The 24,967-nt window shown below is 38.3% G+C and overlaps 1 pseudogene; it reads left to right on the forward strand.

Moving 5' to 3' along the window:
• The window catches only part of LOC139725784 (uncharacterized), a 76,150-nt pseudogene that overhangs the window by 10,943 nt on the left and 40,240 nt on the right, over positions 1-24,967 (forward strand).

The following is a 24,967-nucleotide window of genomic DNA, read 5'->3' on the forward strand; positions in this document are numbered from 1 at the left end:
AAAGACACACGAAAATATTGACTCTGATCCCGATGTGGATGTGACGTACGCGTGTACATTTCTCCGTTCAGTACAGGACTCCATGATCGCGAATTTAACTACTTGCGAAATCGTCTGTAATTCCTGATTCGCTAAAATTTAGACTCGCGAAATATATGGTGTAAACAGTACTTTCTCTCTCTCTCTCACCCCCCCCCCCCCCCACACACACACACTGTCAGGCAAGCAACAAAACTAAAAGGTATAAACCCAATACAACGAGCATGAACAACTGTGAAAACATAAAAACAGGGGAAATGTAGTTACCATACTTGAGAGAGTATGATTAATGTTGAATGTGATTGGAATGAAGTGTGAAGCTTTTTTGTCCTTCGTATAATGATGAAATTGAGAGGGTGGTGATGCCATTCTTTCAATACAAGGAAAGTTGGTTCAAAGCACATCATTATCCAATAAACATTTTTGAAATTGAAAATGGTACTTTACCTCACACACCAAGAAATGCAAGTGTTTAGTGTACTTCATAGTTTCTCACAGGTATCTCAAATATGATTGTATAATAAAACTTTCCATGTGATATGCTCACAGAGTGATGCAGCCAACTAAACATGTTTAGCCTCAGTGAAATGATATGAATTGTCATTTTTGGGGCAAACAGAGGCACATCTATGCTTCCGTCATCAGACCTGGTTTGAAATTGTCAACTGTCTCATCAACTTTGTATTTCCTCAGATTTGTGATGAGAGTCAGAACGCATTAGCTGGTCTCCTGGCAAGATCTCCCAAACTACACACCCTCTCAGTTAACAGAAATAGCCTTGGCTGTGAGACTCTAAAGGCCATGATGCAGTCTCTACAGCCAGCGTCTAGTCTCAGGATGTTGGACCTTCGGAACCAGGACAGATCCTTGGACGATGAGGACATGGAAGAGCTCATGAAGGATCTGGCCACAAAGTTAGGTAAATTTTGAAGACACTCACCCTCTATGCTTCCATACATGTAGGCATTATATGCCAGAGCTGTATGATTGGCAATCTATACAAGTAGTTTTCCTAAACTTGGCTGTAATTAGAGTTGGGCAAATCTGCTCAGGTGGAGCAATATGACAGTACTCCTGGAAGCCATCTGGTAATTCAAAATTGATAAAGAAGATTGAGTGATCTCTTTTGTTTGTGCTTTTTGAACAAAGCTTAGTAAAGGTTAGATCACAAGATATTGAAGTTGCATCAATAAAACTTATTGCCAAAGACACGCCAATGACTCATACCTACCTCAGTGAAGATCACTTCAATAATCAGAGTGGAATTCACCTTTTTTAAGCTCTAACTCAGTAGCAAGATTATCTCACTTGTCATTTAGGAGAAGGCAGATTGCAGGAAAATTACTGTGTGATATTTAATTTAATATATAATTAAATATCGTTAACATGAAATGCAATCATCTGTAAAACAAGAAATCAGAATGCTGACAATATGAAGAAGGTTTATCGGAGGCCAAAGTTCAGCTCCTGCATTGATCTATAGCTCTTCCAAGTTATTCATGTCTGTCTCTCTTTATCTTTTTGTCTGTCTGCCTGTCCATTCATCTGATTGATAAAGGGAATTACGAAATGTAAATGAGCCAAAGGAGTAAATGTGGCGACATCATACGTTGTAGAGATAGTTACTTTCATACCCACTCATGTGCATTTTGAATAACTTCTATTTTGGCCCTAGGATTTGTAGTGGAACAGGATGAGTATGGAGCAGTGCGGCTTGGGCATGGACCCCTGCCAGCTCAGTCTTCAGACCTGACGATCCTTCTGACCGGCCTTGGGGCGGACATTGGTGAAGTGGGTCGGGCGCTGGACAGCGCTGTGGTCAAGACAGATTATGGGGCCAAACACCCACGGTCCTTGGGTCTACAACACACTCTACACCTTGGAGCATGGCTGTCTGAACAGGATCCAATGAGTGAGTACCATCAGTTAAAACTTGGTGGAGTGTGGTTGGATGGGGGTGTCTGGAGCTGGTGTCGCTGTATATGCCATATATATTGTGAGGTTTCATTTTTTTTTTCATTTCACACATCGGATACTATTTACATATTTAAACAACATACCAAACTATCAATTCTGGGGGGCATTTCATGAAGCATTTTGTCTGACAACTTTGTTGGAAAAATTTGCTCTCAGCCAATCAGATGCAAAGATATCAGTAGCTTATAACAGTTTGTCAGATAAAATATCTGACAAAACGCTTCATAAGATGCCCCCATGATCCCGACATGACTGTGACATGCACATGCACATTTCACAATTCATTTACTGTACCTCACGATTGTGAATTTAACCACTTGTGATATTGTCGAGAAGCTCCTATTTGCAAACAAAATTAGACTTGCAAAATATATGGCGTATTCAGTATTTTAAGTATGTTGTGTGAAAGAATGGGGAATAGCAGTCTGTGTGTCTGATTGATAGTCTCATAATCATCAGAGTATGTTACATCTTGATGTGTGTCAAATCTGGCTTGAAGTGATCAATACTGAGTTTCTGTGAAGTGTAAGTACCACCATCAATTTTCCCTATTGCAAATAACTGGAAAATCCTTGCTGGTGCACAGTGAGAGCTTTATTTGATCACACACACACACACACTTCTTTTTTTTTTATCAACGATGTTTATTCTGTTCCATTCAAAGTAATAGAAAAAAATAACAATTTTCATTTGCTACAATTGAAATGACGAAAATATACATTTGTGATCATAATAGCAAATTTGCTATTGCTGTACATAATGACATAACAAAAATTACATTTTCATGAACAATTATCAATTTACATACAGTCACTTCCCCTATGCTCTCAAAAATTGCTTAAATTTAACAGTGATGATTCAATTCTTCTAGCATTAATCTTAATAATCATCCAAATAAATTATGCAGCAAAATTATACAGTAATAAATAATGGAACCATATTATTTATCAACCAATACCCGCCCACCTACTAACTCATATCCCTTCCTGAGTCCCTATGACCACCCCCACCAGTTCCCTCCCTTCCTGTTTCCTCCCCCACCCCTATCTGTACACATGCAACACACAAACACACACAAACACACCCATACACACACACACATACACATGCACCTAATTTGGTTAACTGCTCTTGCCTACACATCACAATATAATAAATATAGTTATATAATCAGCCCGCCAACAGGCTGACAGGAATGCATGGGAAAGGAGGGGGAGAAAATACAAAACAACACAAGAGAGAAAAAAAAAGAAGAAGACAAAAAGGAGGAATGAAGGAAAGGAAAAAATGAAGAAAAGAAAGAGTGGAATACTATGGAAACATTACTATTTTCATAAAAGTCACAGACGTTGCACGTAGCTTCAGACTGGTTTATTCAACGAAGTCTCAAAATATTCCCATTTTTGTAAATGTACATGTAGCTTCCCAGCCTTGGTCGCAAGGATTTTTTCCTCATTTATTAATTCAACAATAATCTTTTGCATCTTTTCTCCAGTGGGTAACTTATTTCCCGTTCTAGATTTAAAAATGATGTATTTTATTAAAATAATCAAAGTATTTACACATTTTGATCTATTTGAATAACCCGAGATTCCCCTAAATATATCTCTCCAATCCATATTCCTTAACTCATTTATATCAAAATAATTAATTATGAATTCCCATAATGGTTTCACTTTAACACAGTGTAAGAATAAGTGCAGATAAGTTTCAGGCTCATGTTGGCAGAAGGAACAAAGGCTGTCTGTTACAAACCCAAACTTCATTAAACGCTCCTTAGTGTAAACTACGCCATGTAACATCATAAATTGAAATTTGAAAATTGAAACACACACACACACACATGGAGCATGATCGATATCTCTATCTCCAAACTACATGTAGCAGAGTTTTGTAGATATTCCTAGCAATTCTTACATGTTGTGAAAAAAAAAGATTATATCGAGTTATAAGCTCTGAAAATGCATTTCTATATTTGAGACAGTGTTTTAGTCATGATAGAAAGGAAAAAATTGTGTGTGATTACCGCATGTATGTGCTGCCCATGCCTGCTGTACAGGTAAACTCCACATTACCGGAAGTGCAGAAGTCAAAACTGAAAGCGTGACCCCACTTGACCTCTGCATGTTGTGCATGGGTGCGTAAGATCACCTCTTAAACTCGAATGTAGCATATGGCCAGTGTATGGACCTGACCACTAGCGACAAACTGTTTACATTCAAATGTGATAGGGAGAATTAGAATATGTGCTTATACAAATGACAAAGCATTGCCATGCCTGCAACCACCATTTCATTTACTGTGTGTTCTTTGTATGCACATTTTCATACCAGTATAATAAGCTGTGCATTTATAGACAAAGATGAAAAAATGAAGACTAAAAAAGAACGATGAAAACACAGATGAATAGATGAGGCATGCATTGAATGTCAAAGTTTTGACTTCCTGTACATTTTTTTTTTCTGGTAAGTGTATGCACTGGGCATTTTTAAAGCCAAGAAGCAAATTTAAATGTTTTTCTTGGAAAGTTGGTCACCTCATCATGGTAAGTGCACTATTGATACGTTTGCTGATTCCAGAGAAATTACGTTGATGAAATCTTCTTGCATAGAATTAATGTGGATTACACTGAAATGTCCAACCCCAAACTCCATGTAAGTTCCAAGCAGAGTGGATGTACCCCCTCTAGTGGTCCATGTGTCATAAGTGTGTTTGTGTGGAGGGTATAGTGTTGTATTTATCAGGGCAAGATGGGGGGGGGGGGGGGGGGGAAGGAGTTGAATGGGGAGGAGATTTTTTTTTGGGGGGGGGGGGGAGGAGGGGGGGGGGGGGACTGTATCCAGTGCATCTTTGCTGCGTCGCTTTGTGTGTTGCTGTGGGAGAATGGAAAAGGACTGGCATAGGGATATGAGACCCACAGAGTAAAAATGTGACCTGCCACAACAAAAGGATCCGAAAGTGGGGGAAGACGATTTTCTGAAAATGACTTGATATTATTCCCCCTCTCCTCCACTTTAATTTCATGTATAACACAACTCATAAAATTACTCGGTTGCGGAGATATTGGTGATTTTATGAGACCATGTCAAGTGGTGTAGGAAATCAGTGTTTTGAGAAAACCGCCTTCAGAGATTTCTTTCTGACACAATCGTGATGAAGGGGAGGTAAAACAATTTTCACCTCTTGACAATAGAAGGTATGCTCCTAGCAACCTCCGCGATGTTCATTCAAGCTTAGCACCAGCGGTCTACGCACGACCAATTAGTAACCAGGATGCCACGCACTGGCCAATAAGCTTACTCCCTCTTTGCTAGGGGCGGAGTCTATGTGCGGCACTAAATCCAAATCTTCGGGCACGTTTCCGTTGTGTTGAAAGTTGGAAAATCATGGCTCAGAAAATTGCTCATTTCTTGCTCTTTCTTTGATCATTTAGCTTCAAAATTTCAGCATATGACATATGAAACATCCGACTACAAAGTTATGTCAAAAACAGATATTTGATGGTTTTGACTGATTTTGATGATCTGACTTCAAACTCAATTTTTTTTGGCTCAGCCGTCAGTGACGTAAGGATCCTTTTGTTGCGGCGAGTCACAAATGTGCCATCCATCAGTAACCTCTTCCACAGTATCAAGACATCCTGGTAACATACCACTTAGCAGCAGTCCAGGAATGCAATCCATTTCCAACAGTTGAATGGTACATTAACTATCAAATACCAAAGTTACTGCACTTTTACCACAAGTAAGAGTTTGTGAAGTTAATTCAGAGTTTCTTAATTTCACTCCATTAACATTACATTGTGAACTTCTAGTATTTGTTTACTTTATGTGAACCAAAAATGAAAGAAAAGAAAAGGTTTCAGATAAAGAATTAATTTTCACTCATGTGTTTCATTTATTGCTATCATATCATCATGATACAGTATTATCTTACATCATTGCAAACACCATCTGTCTTTATATTTCATGTGTTAATTTTTGTACTAAACATGTATCTTTTTTTTTTTAAATAGAAAATGAGATAAACATATTGATTTCTCACATCAGAGATACAGCAACATTCATACAACTGCAGTGTAGGGTGTCACTACTGTTGACAGTTTGAGAAAATGAAAACAATGTTTGCCAAAAGTTAATTGCTGTGCTGTCATATTCGCAGATGCTAGAGGATTACAAATGTCTAAATGAACTAAGTGAACTGATTTGATGTATGGATGAAAAAGCTCTTGGCACCCTACCTTTATCCTTCACGACAGCTAACAACAAGCATAGGACTAATTTGAGCTTACTCCTACATATTTTTTTCCCCGCTATATGACATTGCCACAAGCAAAATGGTGTAGCAAAAAATGCTGCAAACAATGTTAGCTTAATATAAGTTACTCAATTCATATAGATAATATTTGTAAAGCAAGCTGGTGATAAGTGGCTTAAAACAACATTCCAGACACATCTGTTCAAACAAATCTCTCAGCCCCCTGCGGGTCTCTCATTCATTCATCTGGTAATTTCATTTTGGGCGAAGTGGGATGGCTCGGTGATAATGAAATGCGCCCAGTCAACCTTTTCATCCGATGCAGAGAAATTCACACGTTCCACATAACTACCCATGCGCTAAATTGCTTACTCCTTGTTCTTCTCAGGCAACTTAATTAGTGTGTTACCATTCTCCGTCTTTGGTTATCGTCCATGCAATCACACTGATCCGCATTTAACATTTTTATTAAGCCACATTCAACTTTTTCCTTCCACAAAAGACCCTACTCTATGCATGTTACTTAAAGTCTTGAATATCACTGTGCTTTGTGTGTGTGTGTGCGTGCGTGTGTGTGTGTGTGTGTGTGTATCATAAAAAAAGTGTGTGTTTGTGTGTGTGTGTGTGTGTGTGTGTGTGTGTGTGTGTGTGTGTGTGTGTGTGTGTGTGTGTGTGTGATGAGGGAGGGGTTTGGAAGCCAAAAGTGAGACAGGCAAATCATCTGACTAATAAAAAAGCAAATTGCCCAGGGTCCCTGATAATCAAAGAGGCATCCTGGTCCGCACGATTAGACCAAAACCAGAAATAAAAACATGACATTTATATCCTACATGTGTCTTCCCCACCCCTATTCATTTCTGTTAATAGTGCCATGAGGGAGTAACTTTGTTTATCAATCTTGTCATTTGTCTCACATTCACAATGTATGAGTTAGGCACAGGGTGCTATTGAGAGCCACTTCTGTGTTTGAAATATTCTGAGTTTTATTTTTATTTTTTTTTTTGACAAGCACATGAGTATCTTTATTGGCTATTAAACAGCTAACATATTACAGTTGACATGACATAATGACTTTCAGAATTTCAAATAGAAATCAAAGGAGTAGTAGTGCTGATGATTGTAGTGAGGGTGGTGGTGATGATGATGATGATGATGATAATGATAATGATAATGATAATGATAATTAGGATAATGATGATGATAAATGGAATGGGATAAAATGTAAGGTTTATAACAAAACAATTATTATCATTATTATCTATTTGGTATTTCAGACATGTATACGTAGACAAACACAAAACAAATTTGATTCAGTATAACAAAGAATAAGATAAATTATAACACAGCAACAAAGCACAAATGGAAAAACAGATGTTGATTGTGACCTACGTAGAAAAAAAAAGGGCTGCCGGGGGCAAGAAAAGGTAAACTCAATTACCATGACCCGCATTTCTTCTACCCCACACCCTATCAACTATGTCAAAATCTGTACATGAAATAGCACTTACATGTAACAGTCATAGTGAATTAAACATGCTGTCATACAGGGGGAAAAATCAAACAAACAATGAGGAGAAAAAAAAAAACATCAAATAGATAAAGACCCAACAGAGGTAGTCTGTCTCATATTGTAGTTAATTGTTTTATGTTCCAAAGAAAAAAAAAGAGAAAAGTTTGTGGCAGTCTGCATGAAAGCAGTTGGTTAGTAGAATAAAGATATTTTTATGTAATGTGACAATTTCTCAGCAGTGATTGTACAGTACCTATCCGTCAGCCCTGCATTTCCAAAATATCAGTGGCGTTGTGCTTTAGATATTACCAGAGTGCATTAAAATAAATTTGTTTTAGGTGTAATTTCCAAATACGAGCAGTGACAGAAAGGAGAAAGAAACATCTAAATGCAGGGAGAAGTAAAATCACTGCTGTCATTTACAGTGTATGATGAGCATGAATCAATGATAGCTTTTAACAAGACGGTGTTTTAGAACTCTATTATGGGTTCACGTCAAACACACTTGGCAGTCTTGAACGGATGTGATGGATTGAGTTATTAAGCACACTAGTCAGGCCAATTACTGGATGGATTGAGGGCTTTGTCGAGATAACACTACACTGCTTGAAGTGTGAATCCCTGATACTCCAGTAAGTGATGGCTGTTGGGGTCTGATTGCAAGGTGACGTGAATTCAGTATTTGGGGTAGCACAGCGATGGACTGCTCACTTCCTGTCTCAATCGATGTCCAGAGTGGACTCTAATTGAGGCTGAAGACGTCGGACGGGATGCCAAGCTCTCCAAAGTGCCAGGGGTGCATATACAAATTTGCTCCACTTGACTGCTAAAAGTCTTCTGACTTTGCGTGGGGTTGGCATAGCATGAGTTTTAGGCAAACACTGACAGACTTCAGGAAAAATGTGCAGCAAAAAAAAAAATGGTAATGATAAATCTTGTTTGTTCACTGTATTCATTAATGTATGCTAGAAATGTGATGGTTCAGATGTGGTGAATAGCATGCAATTGATACTTGGCCTAATTACAGAAAACAAAAGGGTGTACAGTTACATTTTGTGGTTGAAAATTGCTTGTGTTTGTTTCCACAAACGAGATATAAACTTTTGATTTTTTTTTTCCCACTAGAACTTGTAGCTGATGAGATGATTAAGTCTTATATTTCTTACCTTTCAGTCTTGGTGATAAAACATTCATTTTACAGCATATAGCATGTTAAGTATATGAGTGCTATGAATGACTGCCCTCTAAAGTAAGGAAAGAGTGTAGGTAACCAAAGAGGCATAAATATAACTGAAATCTGATGTTGACAATGTATTTTACATTTTACTGTTTGAATACCAGCAAAAGATGCCCTCATGGATGAATAAGGACAACTGTTATTTCCTTTTTCAATTGAAATAGCAATGTGATATCATGCACATCAGAAATAAGTATGATTTAACATTAGATCCTAAACTACAGCTGTATCAGTGAAGTTGAAATGTTCATATTGCAAAACTCTTCATGACGTGACTATAAACTGAAAATCATTATGAAAGATTAAACTGCTGACAAATTGTTATTTGATTTTCACAGCAGAAACCTTCACACCCCTGTGGAGATGAAACATGAAGGACACTTCTGGTTTATGTGAAACAAGAATTAAACCTCTCTGGACTGCTGATAGCAATGCCAAAAATGTGTAGGGAATTTGATTAAAGGCAGGTTCTTAGAGTGGTTAAAGGCAGATTCGTAGCTGGCTGAAATCAAGTGAGCTGCAGTCCATCCCATATTCTCAAGTTTTACTTTTAAGTTCATTGCCTCCCTTTGGCATGGTAGTAACAAATGCATTCAAAGTGCTAGTATGCTTCTACATTTCCCTTTCTGCTTTCACTCCCGGAATTAATTTCCTGTTATCTCGAGAGTGATGGGAGAGGTCATTAAATATTAAACTGTCACTCTCAGATTTCTGCAGTGCTGATGAAACTGTTCGATGCATTAAGTAAATCAGGCAGTCAATCTGCTTGATTGTGCCATAAAGAGAGTATGGTATGATTAAATGAAAGGGGGGGAGGGGAGAATATAGAAATTGTAAGCTAACTCAGTAAACCCCAGACATTCTATATTTCTTGAGGTAACTTGTTTTGCATTTTTATGGACTTAGAAAGTGTGCCAAGGGGAAAGAAAAGAGGGGGGGGGGAATAATGAAAATCACAGCTAGAAAGATAACTTTCATCACCCCTTGAGACAACCTCACGGCTCCTCAGCCTTGGCATCAAACCAGTGACATTGACACAATGACTGCTGCCAGTGACAGAGCAAAATTAATGCATTTTAGCGTTCTCGGTTCCTCTCCCCTGACACAAGGGTAAGAAGTGATTGCATGTGTGGCTGTCGCGAAATGTGTCCTTGGAGGCGATGAACTAGTGCTGCGTATCAATCCTACGGTTTATGGTTTCATCTCCCGATTCCATTTTCCAATCAGTGATGCCCAGCCGTCACTGGTCACTGGAATAAATCAGGACGGAAGTTCAGCAAGGCGCTCAGAGTTTTGCTATCTAGAGGCTAATACCATCACACCATGGAGGGAGGACTTAAGTGGTAGACAAACGGAAAATCATAAATTATCTGTCTGGCTCCATGTTGATAAACTTATTGATGATGGAGCAATTTCAAAGTCCAGACATAAATGTAGAAATCTTTTTGTGGCAGTCGTGTTCTTGTACAGCCCATCATTTGAACATTAGCAATTTCCCTTCTGCCAAAATAGGATGTCTACAGAAATGTTAAACTTAGCCACACTTGTCCAAAAAATAATGAAAGCTGTCATTATGGTTATGTGGAAGAAATGAATGTGAATTGTCTGGATGTTGTTCTTATTTTCTATATGTTTTTCATCTTTGTAGTAATTGCTACAATGAAACAAAATAAGTTTTAATGCTCAAATATCTTTGTTTGGCACTGACATAAATTAATGTCCTGGCCTGCATTTGGGAAAGGAGATAACAGCATATCTTCTTTGATTGCTGGAGTTTGTTATGCAACAGAATAAAACTACATGGACTACATAGCATCACTGCCACAGCTACTACAGTACAAATCCTAACTGTTCCAACAAGCTGCTGCTCTTGTTTCACTACTACCACTTTTACCACCGCAACCTCGACTACTACTACTACTACTACTACTACTGCTGCTGCTATAATTCTTTCTGTGCATACATTTGTGTATGTTTCTTATGTGAGGTATAAGGAGACTGTATGGAAGGTATGACAGTTATTCATTATTAATTTCTTCTTCTGGTGATGATGATGTGTATGCTCTTGAAGTGTGTCTAATAAAGTATAGAGCTAGATTGTACCTCACAATTTGACAAGTAAAAGAAATAGCTTTCCAATTACCCCAATACCTTGTTTGTAGAATCGTCTTTAGATGCTAGGTTTCTGTGAAAAATCTTGCAGTTGTGACTCTGGCCATTTTGATACAAAGAATTTCATTTCAAAAGCATGAATCGATACTTTGTGATCAACCCAGAGCACTGTGGCAAAGTCCCTACAATGGATGTATGCTGCACAGGTTTTTGTGTTCATGGCAATCATAATCGTCGGGTGAGATGATAAGGGCATTAAGTTGCCACTAAACCCATAGTGTTCGAGACAACTTAACCCATTGAGGATGAGTCCTGAGTATACTCAGGCAGCTGTCTATGGGCAATGTGTGTTGTAGCAAAATCATACCATCCTCAACGGGTTAACGCCCCTCTCATTCTCAACCGACGAAGTACATTGCGATTGATGGTGACATCTCTCCTAACGCGGTGTACTCTGTTGCTGCTGTTATTAAGTAGAAGTCATGAAACCTAACTTATATTTTTGAGACTTCAAACTCTGGCTGTGAATACAATGCAGCAGGATAAGAAGATAAAGAATGTTTGGACAAAAATGGAAAGATCGACTCAAATGAAATTCAGTGCATTCACCATCCACATGTAAGTGCATCATAGATGGTGTAATCCAAAGGTGTCGAAAGTAGGACGGTTAGTGAACACGCACATGCAAAATTGCAAATTGTGTGATTAGAAGGGTAAAGAGCACTGGCAGCGCTGAGAGGCATTATGTGCGAATCAGTGCTTTGTAGAGAGGGATTCCCACGCAGGCATACATGTTTTCTCACCTCTCCTGGTATTTAAGGGTGTGGGTAATGATGCATGTGGTGATTTATCAACCTGTTTCCGAGGGAATTTACCCAGCGTTCCCCTGCTTCCCAGCTTGTGGCTGGTACGGTGGTCAGATCGTGGGGAAGTCACTGAGGATCTCGTTTCATTTTTCCTCCTTCTTCTTCTTGGTGGGGGGGGGGGGGGGGAGGCTCTCTAGTATAGTGTTACTGCATTCATGAAGCTCTAGAATTGTCCATTTATCCTATCTGTGAGATACACGACTGTCCATTCATGTAAATCTTGATTTATACATGCAGTAGAAGCACAGAAATCATAAAATGTATGATGTATGGACTTAGGGTTACTGTAAAACGAGGAATTTTTGCGTGCATTTTAATTTCGCGAATTTCGCGAGCGCCAAGATTCACGAAATTAAAATGCACGCGAAAGTTCTTGTTTACGCTGTATGCATTGAATGCCAGTGGCAGTTTGCAATAATTTCATGCCGCAAAAAAGGCCGTCGGCTCCAATTCACGAAAAATTCATGCCGCGAATATATCATGTTTTACAGTATAGAGCGAAGCCTGGCAATGGGTGATTGGTTTTCAGTCCTAGTATTTGACTGAAAGTGGATATATGTAATATGGCATGTTGTATGAGTTGAGTAATTCAAGTGCACATACATATGGCATACACAAGAAATAGGCTGAAAAGAAGGATCGTAACTTGACGATTTTATCAAATCACATTGTATTCAATCTCCCTTTGGGTTGCTTCTTGAGAAAATACACATACGTGTGATGTTCTTTGTTGTTGTTCATTGCTATGAATATCAAGGTAAATTGCGACAATAACAACGCTTACGTGAGGAATATATGGCAGCACTGACTTTATTGTGGCTCAGCCAATGTCTGTTTCCTTGATGGTCTTATAGTTAAAAAGAGAAGCAAGGCCACGGGTGATTGTCCTCTACTGAGTTAATTCGTGATTAGAAGCATAGATATCTCCAGTGTCCCCAAACCCTTTCATTAGGAAACGCCAAATTCACGGCCGTTTTCCCAGAATGTAGATGACAGGGTGCCACTGCGCCTTGCAGACATGTCTGACAGTAACCAAAAACACACTGTCATCTTGTATCCCTCTTTCTCTGAGTGAAGTCTGAGACATGTCGGTGGAATCACCTGTTACCTCCAGCTGTGCCAGACTCGGAGAGTTGTGTGAAGGATTGCCGATGTTGAGAACAAGCAATGTATTCCCGGCCACGGGATATGCAATTTACCACTCACTTTAGAAAGTTGGACATTGTTGGCCGCCTCTCTCTCTCGTTCCAGGAGGTATGATGAGAAAGCAAAGTGTTCCCTCATGTGATAACTGTACAATCCTGGCAGGATTTCTGCACACTATACATTGAATTCAAAAGACTGGATGACATCTGCAACAGTGTGTGCACAGCCTCACATGCCGCAGTTTATAGATCTTGTCATTCTAATCTTATGGGTGTTAGCAGCAAACAGTATACAAATCCCCAGTTGACATTTTTCATTTCCTTCAAATTAGTCATGTCCAATTAAAGTGGCGTAGTGCAACTACGTGTACATCTATAGAGCATTTGATTGTCTGAATGTGAATGTGTGTGTGGAAGATGCTCCAACCTCAGTTGTGGGTAAGGTGCTTTGTACATTTTTTCTCGGGTATTGGTGTAGATAAATTGAGTGAGGATGTACTCTTGTAATCTCTATTTTTTCCTTTTAGTCATGGCAATGCACAAACAAGATTTGTCTAACTTAACTGTCTCCTTTGATGTGAACACCATTTAATTCTTTGTATTTTTTTACCAGTAGTCAAAAATTATATAAAATGACAAAATGTTATGTATATATTTATTGTTTGTTAATTAATTTCATAGAAAACACTGTAAATACTATGTCTTATGTATACATCTAGTGTGATTGCAAGTCAAAATTATTCAGAGCAATTTTTCAAAGTTAAGAACTTGTTTATGTCTGCAGACACCTTGTGTTAAAGGTATGTGTTAGTGACAGTTGAGGAATAGCTCTTATTTCTACTAAATAAAGAAAGAAGATGACAGCTGGAATGAAGAAATTGTGACCAGATTTAGAAATAGATCAGGTAGAGAAAAAAAGAGTAAGGAACAAAGTATGGCAGTCATTGTTGTATGAACCTTTTTGAATGAATATACTATGTGAGTATTTTGTGGTGGGTTGATAGATAAAAAGCTTGGCTACTTTCACATCTACTAAAGATCTGCCAAAGGAATAGAAAACAATGAAAGAGAAATGAGTGGTTTTGTCTTGGTGTTTACACTCATACACTATTTTTTTACTTGAATCCTTCTAAAACAACATCATCTGTATATCACTTGTGTATTTATTAGTAGTGATGGAATATATTCGTGATATTTTTAAGTGGGAGCACTAGTACACTTCAAGCACTACTCAATGTCCCCCTTAACTCCCTTACCTTGTCATCAATTCCTTAAGCCTTGGAGGTTTACCCCTGAGAAGGATACTTCTTTATTTCTCATTGGATGTAGTAGAACGCCAGTGCAATCAAGGCGAGACATTTGTTAGTCCAAGTTCATCCCCCTATGTCACTGCTTTGAGTGCAATTAGCATTCCAGATACTTGGCTTGCAGTGAACCATTAACATTCCTTTTATGTGTGTATTTATATATATATATATATATATATATATATATATATATATATATATACATACATACATATATATTTCACCTTCTAATAGAATTTGTAAAGGCATTAGATGTAGCTTTCAATAGAGAAAAAGACTGATATGAAATAACTAGTATATCAGATGTTGCGTACAAGATATATGAACTTGGGGAATTTCAGCAATGCCTTGGCCTGAAGTGGAGGTGAAAGATATGCAGATCTCTTAATCCCATCCAGGAGCAATGGGCCTAACTTTGACACACAAATAGTCTCTTGTAATATCACGTAAGGAGGTGTTGTAGTGCATCGGGTAGTATACTGTATGTATCATACATTTAGCGAGTTTAATTTTTTGTGAACCGGGACTTCCCGACAATTTCACGAGTGGTTGAATTTGCGATCGTGGAGTACAGTATCATCATGCACCTTCTCATGTACTGCACACGGATATGTATGTGTGCATCGCATTCATCTTGGGATCAGATTTTATATTTTTGCATGTTCTTAAATATGCGAATACTAAGACTAGCACCTGACTCAAAAAATTCGCAAGAATAAAAACCCTGCAAAATATACAGCATATTAGATCCTTCAGTTTACACATATGCCTCCCCCTTTTGTGATACATGTCAAAGGTATTGTTTTCACATTGTTAAATTTGCAACTTTGTGTATTTTTGTGTTATATCGTTGTCACAATGAAATACACTCTACCACAAATTCTATTGTTGAGGTACTGTATGCTAAAGTCTTCTGAATTTTACAAAGAGAATAGATGATTGCCACAACATATAAGTTTCTCAGAATTGATGATGTAACTGATGCAGTAATGAAGATTTTGGTAAAATGAAATAGATTTGATTAAAGATTAAAAGTAAAAAAGAGACATGAATGGTAAGGAAGAGTGCAGCTAGAGAACAAGTAGATTGAAAGTATGTGGAGTGGGTGAATTCCTAGCAGATCAAATGTTCCATCCACACCACATCACACAGGCTGGTTAGGGGCAGTCACAATGGTATGCATGGCACGGTAAGCTGCTAACTCTGATTGGTTAGAAGAACAACCATCCCACGAGTCTATCTGTTGTCACAATGTGATCAGGGCAGTGTGCGGTTGACAGAGGGGGAGGAGAGAAGCGGGGTATGCGAAAATTACATTGTCGAGACCAATTCATGGAGCTATTTCCAAGCTCTGTCATCTCTATTACCATCCAACACTCTAAACTGTGTTTAAACAACTCCTTGTGCCTCTGAAGTGCACTTCAAATGGCAAAACAGTGTGAATTACAAAGTAAACATGCTTATAGCATCCCAAACCGACAGGCTTTTTTTTTGGGTGGCCATGTTGCCTTATTGTAGTAAGTGCTAAGTCTTCGTGTTAGCACATCATATGTTTCTTCAAAATATTTATTCAAAGATGAATGTGTGACATCAGTTAAACTTTGGCACCGATGAAACTAATAACCTCCGCCAAGAGAGGAGGTTATGTTTTCATTACCGTTGGTTTGTTACTCCGTGTGCAAAATAACTCAAAAAGTTGAGGACGGATTTGGATGAAACTTGCAGCCCTGGAAGGTTGAGAATGACACAAGAAATGATGATTGGATTTTGATGGTGATCCATGAATTTGTATGGATTTTATAAAGGATTTTCGATATTATGGCAGCTTGGGTCAATGAACTTGGGAGTTCAAGCAGCATATTTTTGAGGTTTCATACGCGCATTAGAGTGCATGCTCTAGTTTCTGGTCCAGGGCAAGGTGCGCCGCGCAGCTGGCATTGATGACATAACAAAAGGTTTCTACTTGTATGTACATATTATTGGGAAATTGGACGATTTTCAGCATGCATACGTATGGGTAGAAATCTCTGATCACTACAGAAGAACAAGATTAGTGGTGGAAATGAGTTGTTGCTTGGTGGAGGTCTGTGCTCTCAGAGTGCTTGTCTAGTTCTCAATGAATAGAGATTATTTAATCCCTGTGATCCCTAATGTGCCACCTTGGCATTCCTCTTAGACTGAGACATATTACTACATCTGAGTGAGCTTACTAACTTTACAACTAGGTCAAGATTTGATGAATTACTGAATTCTGATGAAAAAGCTTTGCAAGTTAAGCTGATTGTCTTGGCACATAAGGATTAAATGGAATTAACTCAGGACTACTGCCTTGGAATGCAGTTCACAGTGAACAAGGAGGCATTGGCAAATTATATTTAAAAAAAGTATCAATCATCAAGAACAGTACCTGTGCAAAGTTTGGGAGCAGAATGTAATACCTATCCTTATATACTTTGTTAATTGCATCAAAGGATAGCTCTGCAAAGTCTCATGCTAGAAAAGCAGGGACAAAATTTAATTTCTGATTTAAAAAGGGATAAATATATTGTACAGGATGATACTCGTATGGATATTGTATGGTTCATACCCATATAAGCATTACAGACAACTTTATTTTTCCATGCCCTACTTTTAATGATTACACAACAAGTTACTTTAAAATGCCAACAGCACTGAAATTTCCCTCTGTTTTTTTGAGGACCTCACTTTCTTCCATTGTGTAGAGTTCATAGAAAATACTCACAGCTTGAATCATCGATTGCAGGTTTTCATTTCTTAGCTTTTTTTTTTCAAGCAAACAGATTGAGGTCTTGTGCTGGTACAACTTGTGTAAAAAGCAGGACCCTAGTGCCTTTTTTTATTTCCTTAAATAATCCTTTTGATGTCGTCATTAAAACCAGTGGCAGGTGACTTCTGACTGCAGAGTATAATGAGCCACTTATTGTGGACATCTTACAGGTTCTTGTAGGGTCCCTAGCATTCCCATTCTGGGACCTGAAGATACTGGCATGATGAAATCAAATTGAATTTAGTTGAGATTAGATTGAATGGGCCCCGCCGTGTATTTGTTTCCTCAAATAACAGATGGCTCTCCGCTCTAGAGATATGTTCCCCTTGTGAGCATTTGCCTCATTTGTGAAATGCCATCTTTAAGATAAGAGAAGGCCGTGTAGGGAGGGGTAAGTCTATTTGCATTGATTAATAGTCTTGTGCACAAACAACAGATGCAAAATCAGTATGTTTGCTTAAACTTCAGTGTCTGCATAGCCCGTTGTCTGTGGCGTAATATGGTTTGTGTTGTCCATGAACTGATATTGGGTTATTGAATTTCATCTGAGAGCTATAAACTGTGTGCTTTTGTATTTGCTTCTGCAACGCTGGCTGTTCTACAGAGATCGAAATATGAATTCAGCGCCTTGTCAGTGTGGTTGAACCGACTGATTGGTGCCCGAGGAAATACATTCTGGTTATGCAGTGAGTAAGATATTGGATTTGAAAGGCCCATTTGCATTCATGAGAACATCGGTTTTGATGTTCGGTTTCCATCATCAAGCCCTTATGTCCCGCAGTTTTGCTTCTGTGGGCACTTAAGTGTGAGATGCTGTGCTTATAGTTAAATGAAACCATGGGGGATGGGGTTTTGGAAAGAATGAGGATGAAAAAAAAAAAAGGACAACACCATAAAATGTGCTCAGTTGTCTAAGAAACAGAAGATGTTCAATTTCCACTGTGGAAATACAATATGTATTTTCACTTTTATCTATCACGAAGAGAGACCGTCGCTGTGGGTGGTATCATTCATAACAGTCTCAAATTCAGCACCAGGTTTACAGTGTTTGAACGTCATGCATACAACACTCTCTGACCTAGTGGTGATGGATCAAGTATGTGCCTATTACAATGTTTTTTAGTCATTTAGAGCATTTCATTTGGACTTTGTTCTAGTGACATCTATTCAAAGTGTATCTGTAAGTTTGCTAAAATGCTAGATTAGGGTGACAATTAAATGCAAGTCATGCAGGTGTAATCATAAGGGATTCAAATCATTTGTGCTCATTGGTCATATCCATCCTTTAGATGTAACTATATATCACTCATTCAGTCAATCAATCTAGCTATCTATCTTACCAACCAGCTATGTTTCAAACAAACTAGATCTGTATATACACGGTATCTGAATTAGGCATATGAAATATAGGTGCTCAATCTGCTAATTCAAAGTTATTATGCATCCAGTCATATATCAGCCCTTTACTTCCAAGATATTATAATGATTCCCTGTGGATATGATTTATGCTTCATCAGAGTCCTGTAATTTGGATTCCACAAGACAAGGCTGACCATTCCCTTTTCACTGATAAATAGGAATCATATTAAATATCACCACAGCATTTACTACACAGTAGTACTGTGAGGCAAGATATTTTTGTGGCATGAAATTTTCACGAATTGGAGTCAATGGTCTTTATCACGGCACAATTTTTTTTTGCAAATTGTTTCTCACATTCAATGCATACATGTACAGTGTAGACAAGAATTTTCACATGCATTTTATCCCATTGAGGATGGACTGATTTTGCTACAACACGCATTTCCCATAGACCTCTGCCCAAGTATACTCGGGACCCGTCCTCAACGGGTTAATTTCGCGAATCTTGGCACTTGCAAAATTCAAAAAATTAAAATGCAGCAAGCATTACAGTATGCACATTTTAAATCCAGGGTCACATATTACACATAGAAATGAAGCAATCAAGAGATTTCATTTCAGCATTTGATCCGATGAAGACAGTTTGAATAGTCTGGCTTCTTCTTAATAGAACTGTGCGTGATTTAAAGGGCTATCCGAGTGAGGGGTGGTGATCGACCAAGAGTTTATTGAACTTGCCCTGCCTAGTTCCCAGCATGCATGCCTGTGGTTATTTATGTACGGTGCACTTGGTGTGTATGATGCTTGAAATGCATGCAGGCTTTTGGGAGTGCTAGAGAAGTGATTCACCCGTGCACACATGTAGTAAATGATTCTTTTTTTTTCCCCACCAGCTCTTGCAGTAGAGACTGAATCTTGAGTGATATGCAGAAATATAAACCTTTCACAAGCGTAGAGAGCTGCTATGAGATCATTAAGTTGTTCCCTGTTATACATCGTGTGATTGCTGTAGCATGAGGGTTCGCTCTTGCACCGAGAATGGTGGGTCAAACTGAAGCATGCTGCCACATCTACTCTTTCATTTCATATTCATAGATGCTGCATTCATGTAAGTAGGAAGTAAAAAGACGTCTGATAATAAAGAGGCCTTATTTACTTTCAGGCTCTTGAGTGGATGATGCTTTCAAAGTTTTAATGTTTGTGCAGGGAAACCTCTTTTAACGAGCTTGCTTACAATTCAAAGGAGTTTTTAACGAGGTGAATTCTCCAGTCCTGATTTTCCACCATTGTATTTCGCTTGTCTCTTTTTAAATTCATTCATAATGAGATGCCGGTTATAAGGAGCAGGAATCGGGTGGTCCCAGTGACATTGTTACTCTTATGACGGAGTTTTAGTGTACCGTACATTAATTGAGTGGATATTTAACATCTTTAGATTCCTGTCCATTCTTTGCTCTACCCTGGTAGTTTTAATGTCAGAGGTAGCTGTAACACTGCTGCATGACAGCTTCCAGAGTCCATTAGGCCCAAGTGTAGTCACATTCACAACAATAGGGATTGTTGATTGTCATTTGTTTGACATCATTGTCAGCAAGTTTAGCCCGGCAAGGTAAGACTTACATATTGTAGATGACAGTGCTTATGAAGTTCAACTGTTCTATGTTACAGATTGCTGTCAGTTTAGCAGATGTGAGCACCTGTGAGACAGTGAACATGGCATTAGTCTGTCTGCAGACCCATTAGTACATCAATACATGAGATATTTTGTTCTCGTAGCACAGCTTGATGATATGTTGTAGATACACCACAAGATTGGCTTCATAGTCAGGTATCCAGAGGTTGCTTATGGCATGCTATACTCTTACTGCATTCGTGAGACACTGTGCAATCCCACACAGTTATGAGCAACTTCATGTAAATGATTTTTTATATATAAGTCAACCTGTCTTGTTTAAAAATGTGGTGCAGTTCTGCATAAACTTGTGAAAGGATTTCTGTTTCAAGTGAAGAGTTCGCTAAACAGGATGTTGATCTGTTTCCTTTAGCTGTGGTCCATTATTTATGCATTTTGTGTGATTAATTTTACAATATGCTGTTGTGAGCTGTCAAAGGAAAATTTTGCTTTCTTAACCACGTGACATAATTTTTACACTCTGTTGATGAATATGCCAAGCATGTCCATCGCAGTGTGTAGTTGTTGATTTCATTTCCATCAACCTTTGTAGAATGATATGTTTTGGTATTTATATAGGAAGGTTTTCTTTAAGTACAAATGGCAATCGTTGAAAAAAGATGCCAAGAGAAAGAGAAGGAGAGGAAGGGAGTGTTTGTGGCCTCTGTTTACTCCCGATATCACTCCCTCGTCTTTCCGCCCCAATCTATCAAGTGTCTTCTGCCAGGGTGTCATCAATCATCATTTTTTCCAGGGGCTCTCTCTTTTCATCCTCACTCTGTCCTCCCGAAACTTTATCTCAGACTTGGCCAATAGAGAATATCAGAACCAGAACCAAACCAAACAACAGGGAGACAGTGATGTTTATGAATGCAGGAGCTTGCATGATGTGAATACACCTTTTACTGATGATCTTAAAGTACTGGTACCACCTTCATTTTTTGTGTGTGTCACATAGCAAGGAGAATAGAGAGTTGTTGTGCGATCATGTCGATACCTCACTGAGCACAAGAAGGGGCTGCGGGCGGAGACTGTGGGGTCTAGGTGGGCTCGGGATGAAGGTGTCATGAAGTGTCTTCTCGCTGTCACAGAGGCGATCCTCCGCCCAGCTGTAATTAGACACTGAGGAAGCTAGTTAACGCTGGACGGGACGGTACGCTGCGTGCCTCAGCTGCTCTGCAGCACCGGCTGTCTGTCAGGCAGCGCTGATATATGACTGAGGATGCATTTTGATGAGGTTGATAAAAAACATCACCACGGTAAAAAGAGATGTCTTGATGTAGCTGAAGGAATTTCTTGCTGAATAAACAGAAAAAGCCTCAGCGGGCTCATGTGCATGCATGCATGCATATCATAGGCTGGAGATGTCACACAGAGCAATACATTGCCAAATGATGCGATATCATCCTGGCTTCACTTCCAGTTAGATTTATGTATATTGTTTGAGATAGTGCACACTGTTGATGATATTAAAGATGGTTATATACAGGGTGGCCCAGAAAGAACGGAACACCTAAGATCTTTAATTTCAGCAATATCGTTGCAAATATGTCATTATTTTGCATACTGTTGGAAAGGCCATTCTTTTTCCAATAGAATGACACCAAGTTCTGTAATATTGGTTCATGCATTACGATTTTATTCCCATTTTTTTCAACCCTTGCAATTTTCAAAATGTGATCATTTTCAACTCTCAGAGACACCGAAATCAGTGATAATTCGGCTTACCGTAGAACCAGTAACGTTCACAATGTGTGGAATGTGGCTGTCATTGTCCGTTACCATTGTGAATGAGACGACCTGACGACAATCACACCGTCCGCCCCACATTCCGCACATTGTGAACGCTACTGGTTCTACGATAAGCCGAATTATCACTGATTTCAGTATCTCTGAGAGTGCAAAATGATCACATTTTGAAAATTGCAAGGGTTCACAAAAATGGTCCTAAAATCATAATGCATTAACCAAAATCAAAGAATTTGGTGTCATTCTATTGGAAAAAGAATGGCCTTTTCAATAGTATGCAAAGTAATGACATATTTGCAACAATATTGCTGTAATTAAAGATCTTAGGTGTTCCATTCTTTTTGGGCCACCCTGTATATCAAATATTTTAGATTTTTTTTAAATTAAGTTTGGATCAGTGTCACGTATGCTATACAAGTAGCATACTAGGCAATTTTACACTGTAATAATTGTTCAAGACACTCTGCCATGACATCGTCTTAATGAAGCCCCCTTTCATTTAGCGTCACTACAACAACTGATCTATTTGTAGAATGTTGCCTCTTTTAATAATATTTAATAAAAAAGAAATTTGATATTAAATGGCACTTTGAAGATGTTGAATTTGTTGAAACAGCAATCATATCTTTTTCAATATTGTATGTCCTTTTGGTCTGCATTTCAATAATTTATGATTATTTACTTCATTTTTATGATTATTTCCACTAACATCGTTGTTACAATCAAATGCATTTCAAGAAACTATACACATACATGTATGCACATCTAGCTACTGAACTATAATCTATAGTCTACCTACGGTAAATTATATTGGAATGTCTTTTGTATAGTTGTTGAAGTAGTAGTAAATTGTATAATCAGAACATAATGTAAACTGTATCCCAATGGAGCAATGATTCAGACGCCATGCATGAAATCAGTTGAATGAAACCATATGAAGCGTTGTTTGAAGTATCGTAGGCTTCTTTGGGCATTGTAGCATGAAACATGGCAATCAAGTGGTAATCATAGCAATTGGGTGCAATCATCTGATATTGGCTTTCTTTGAGCATGAAAAATGAACAAAAAAAAACATGTTAAATAGCACAATGTTCTCTTTAATGTTTGTGGCAGCCCTGCTCAAAACCCACAAAATATCACATATTAGTATTCTCAGTAATGGACCAAAATAGTCATTGGGGTTGACTGACCCAAATTTTAAAAGCTTGTGTTACCTGAGAGAGTAATCTCTTCTCTATATATTGTCAACATTTGGCACATTAAAACAAAACCAAAATGTAGATATTAGCAGTTTTTCTGGACCATCTTTTTCTGGGACAGGCACTGCTTTCGTGCTGATTTTTATTGATACTTCTGCATAGCACTCCTGAGTGACCCTCATCTGTAAATCCTATTACAATTCTATCTCCCATTTCTGTGAAACTGCACCTCCTAACTCTCTCTTATTTTAACCACCTTTTTTTTTTTTACATGAGTTAGGATGGTCCAATTTGAACAAGTTATATATCATTTTAAAGCTTAGGGAATACTCTTTCAAACTAAATAGAACAATGAAAATTGATTTTGGCCTTCTTTTTGTGGGTTTTGAGCCAGCCGGTCACATTTACACTCCTACCTCGTCCACAAACAGATTGTATCACTGCCTTATATTTAAACGAAATATAAATAACAGGTTCTGCCTGGTGATGTTCTTTGTCTTCACAAAGAAAATAGAAAAAAAAACAACAACCAAGAAGAATGAGTGTCTCAATAGAATTGATACTGTGATACAGTCATTGCTATCAATAAGTCACAGAACTTGACAGTGGAGTCAAGATACAGTTAGTTTCCAAGCTGTGGTATCGTGTTACATACATGATAAATGAGATGGGTGAATGGATGGATACAAGGCAGATTTTGAAAAGAGAGAGTAAAAAAAAAAAATCGGGCTGGCGAGATGATGGTGCATGAAGGAGGAAGTGATGAATGGATTGATGTTGAGACATGCTTTGATTTTAGATGAGGGGATTGAATTGTTCCTATCTGCCTTCTCAAGAAGGGCGTAAGTGTTAAAGTCTGTCTTTTGTTTGCCCACCAAATTTATCATGCTATCCTGACCTGTGTCACAGCTGATGTGTCTTAGATTGCATTAAGATTTTCATCAAGTTTGATGTCATCATGACATAGACATAAAACTTGACAGGATTTGTGGAAAGAAAATTACTCTGATCATATCAAGGCCAAAAGTCAGTTCTAGATTCTTTCCTGTTGCCCTTGGCACAAATGTCAATGCCTTTAGACAAAGGTCGTGAAATGATATCTTGTTGGGAAGAAAAAGAAAGCTGACAAGCATGTATCATACATATGTGAAGTAATTGACATACTACATCTCTTTAGTTGTTTTTTCTTGTCACAACCCTAACAAAATAATAATAAAAGATGATGATATAATAAATCGTATTTACAGGAATGTGTGGGAATGGTGAGGAGGACATTGATATGATTTGTTGTTTATGTTCTATGCTTGAGATCAGTGAAGACACTTTGTGAATTATGGTTGAGGGATTGAATACCAATGAGATTAAGGGGTGCATCAAACATTTTCAATCATCCTTGTTCCAGTAGCCACACCCTGGTTTCTTGATGCATATAAATTTGTATCTTAACCCTTTCCATACGGGAGCCTGGTGGCCTGTGTATTAAGTCTATGGGGATTTCAAAATTCAGTATGGAACGGGTTACTTTCTTTCTTCCTCACAGTTTTCTCATCTCACGTTCCCTACTCTTCCAGGTCAACCCGAGCTCTCGGCAGCCTCCTGGGAAGCAGTCATTGGTATCAAGAAGGATCCAAGCGTCCCATCATGGCTGAAGGTATTCATCATCCCTGATTTCCCCCTTTCCACACTTCCTTTAAACCACTGGCATTATTCCTATGGAATAGGGATTCTTTCATTCGTAGCTGATGTG

Source organism: Diadema antillarum, unplaced genomic scaffold (genome assembly GCF_040938485.1).
Source record: "Diadema antillarum isolate AM-2024a unplaced genomic scaffold, OU_Dant_1.0 seq00000059_RagTag, whole genome shotgun sequence".
Taxonomy (NCBI): Eukaryota; Metazoa; Echinodermata; class Echinoidea; order Diadematoida; family Diadematidae; genus Diadema; species Diadema antillarum.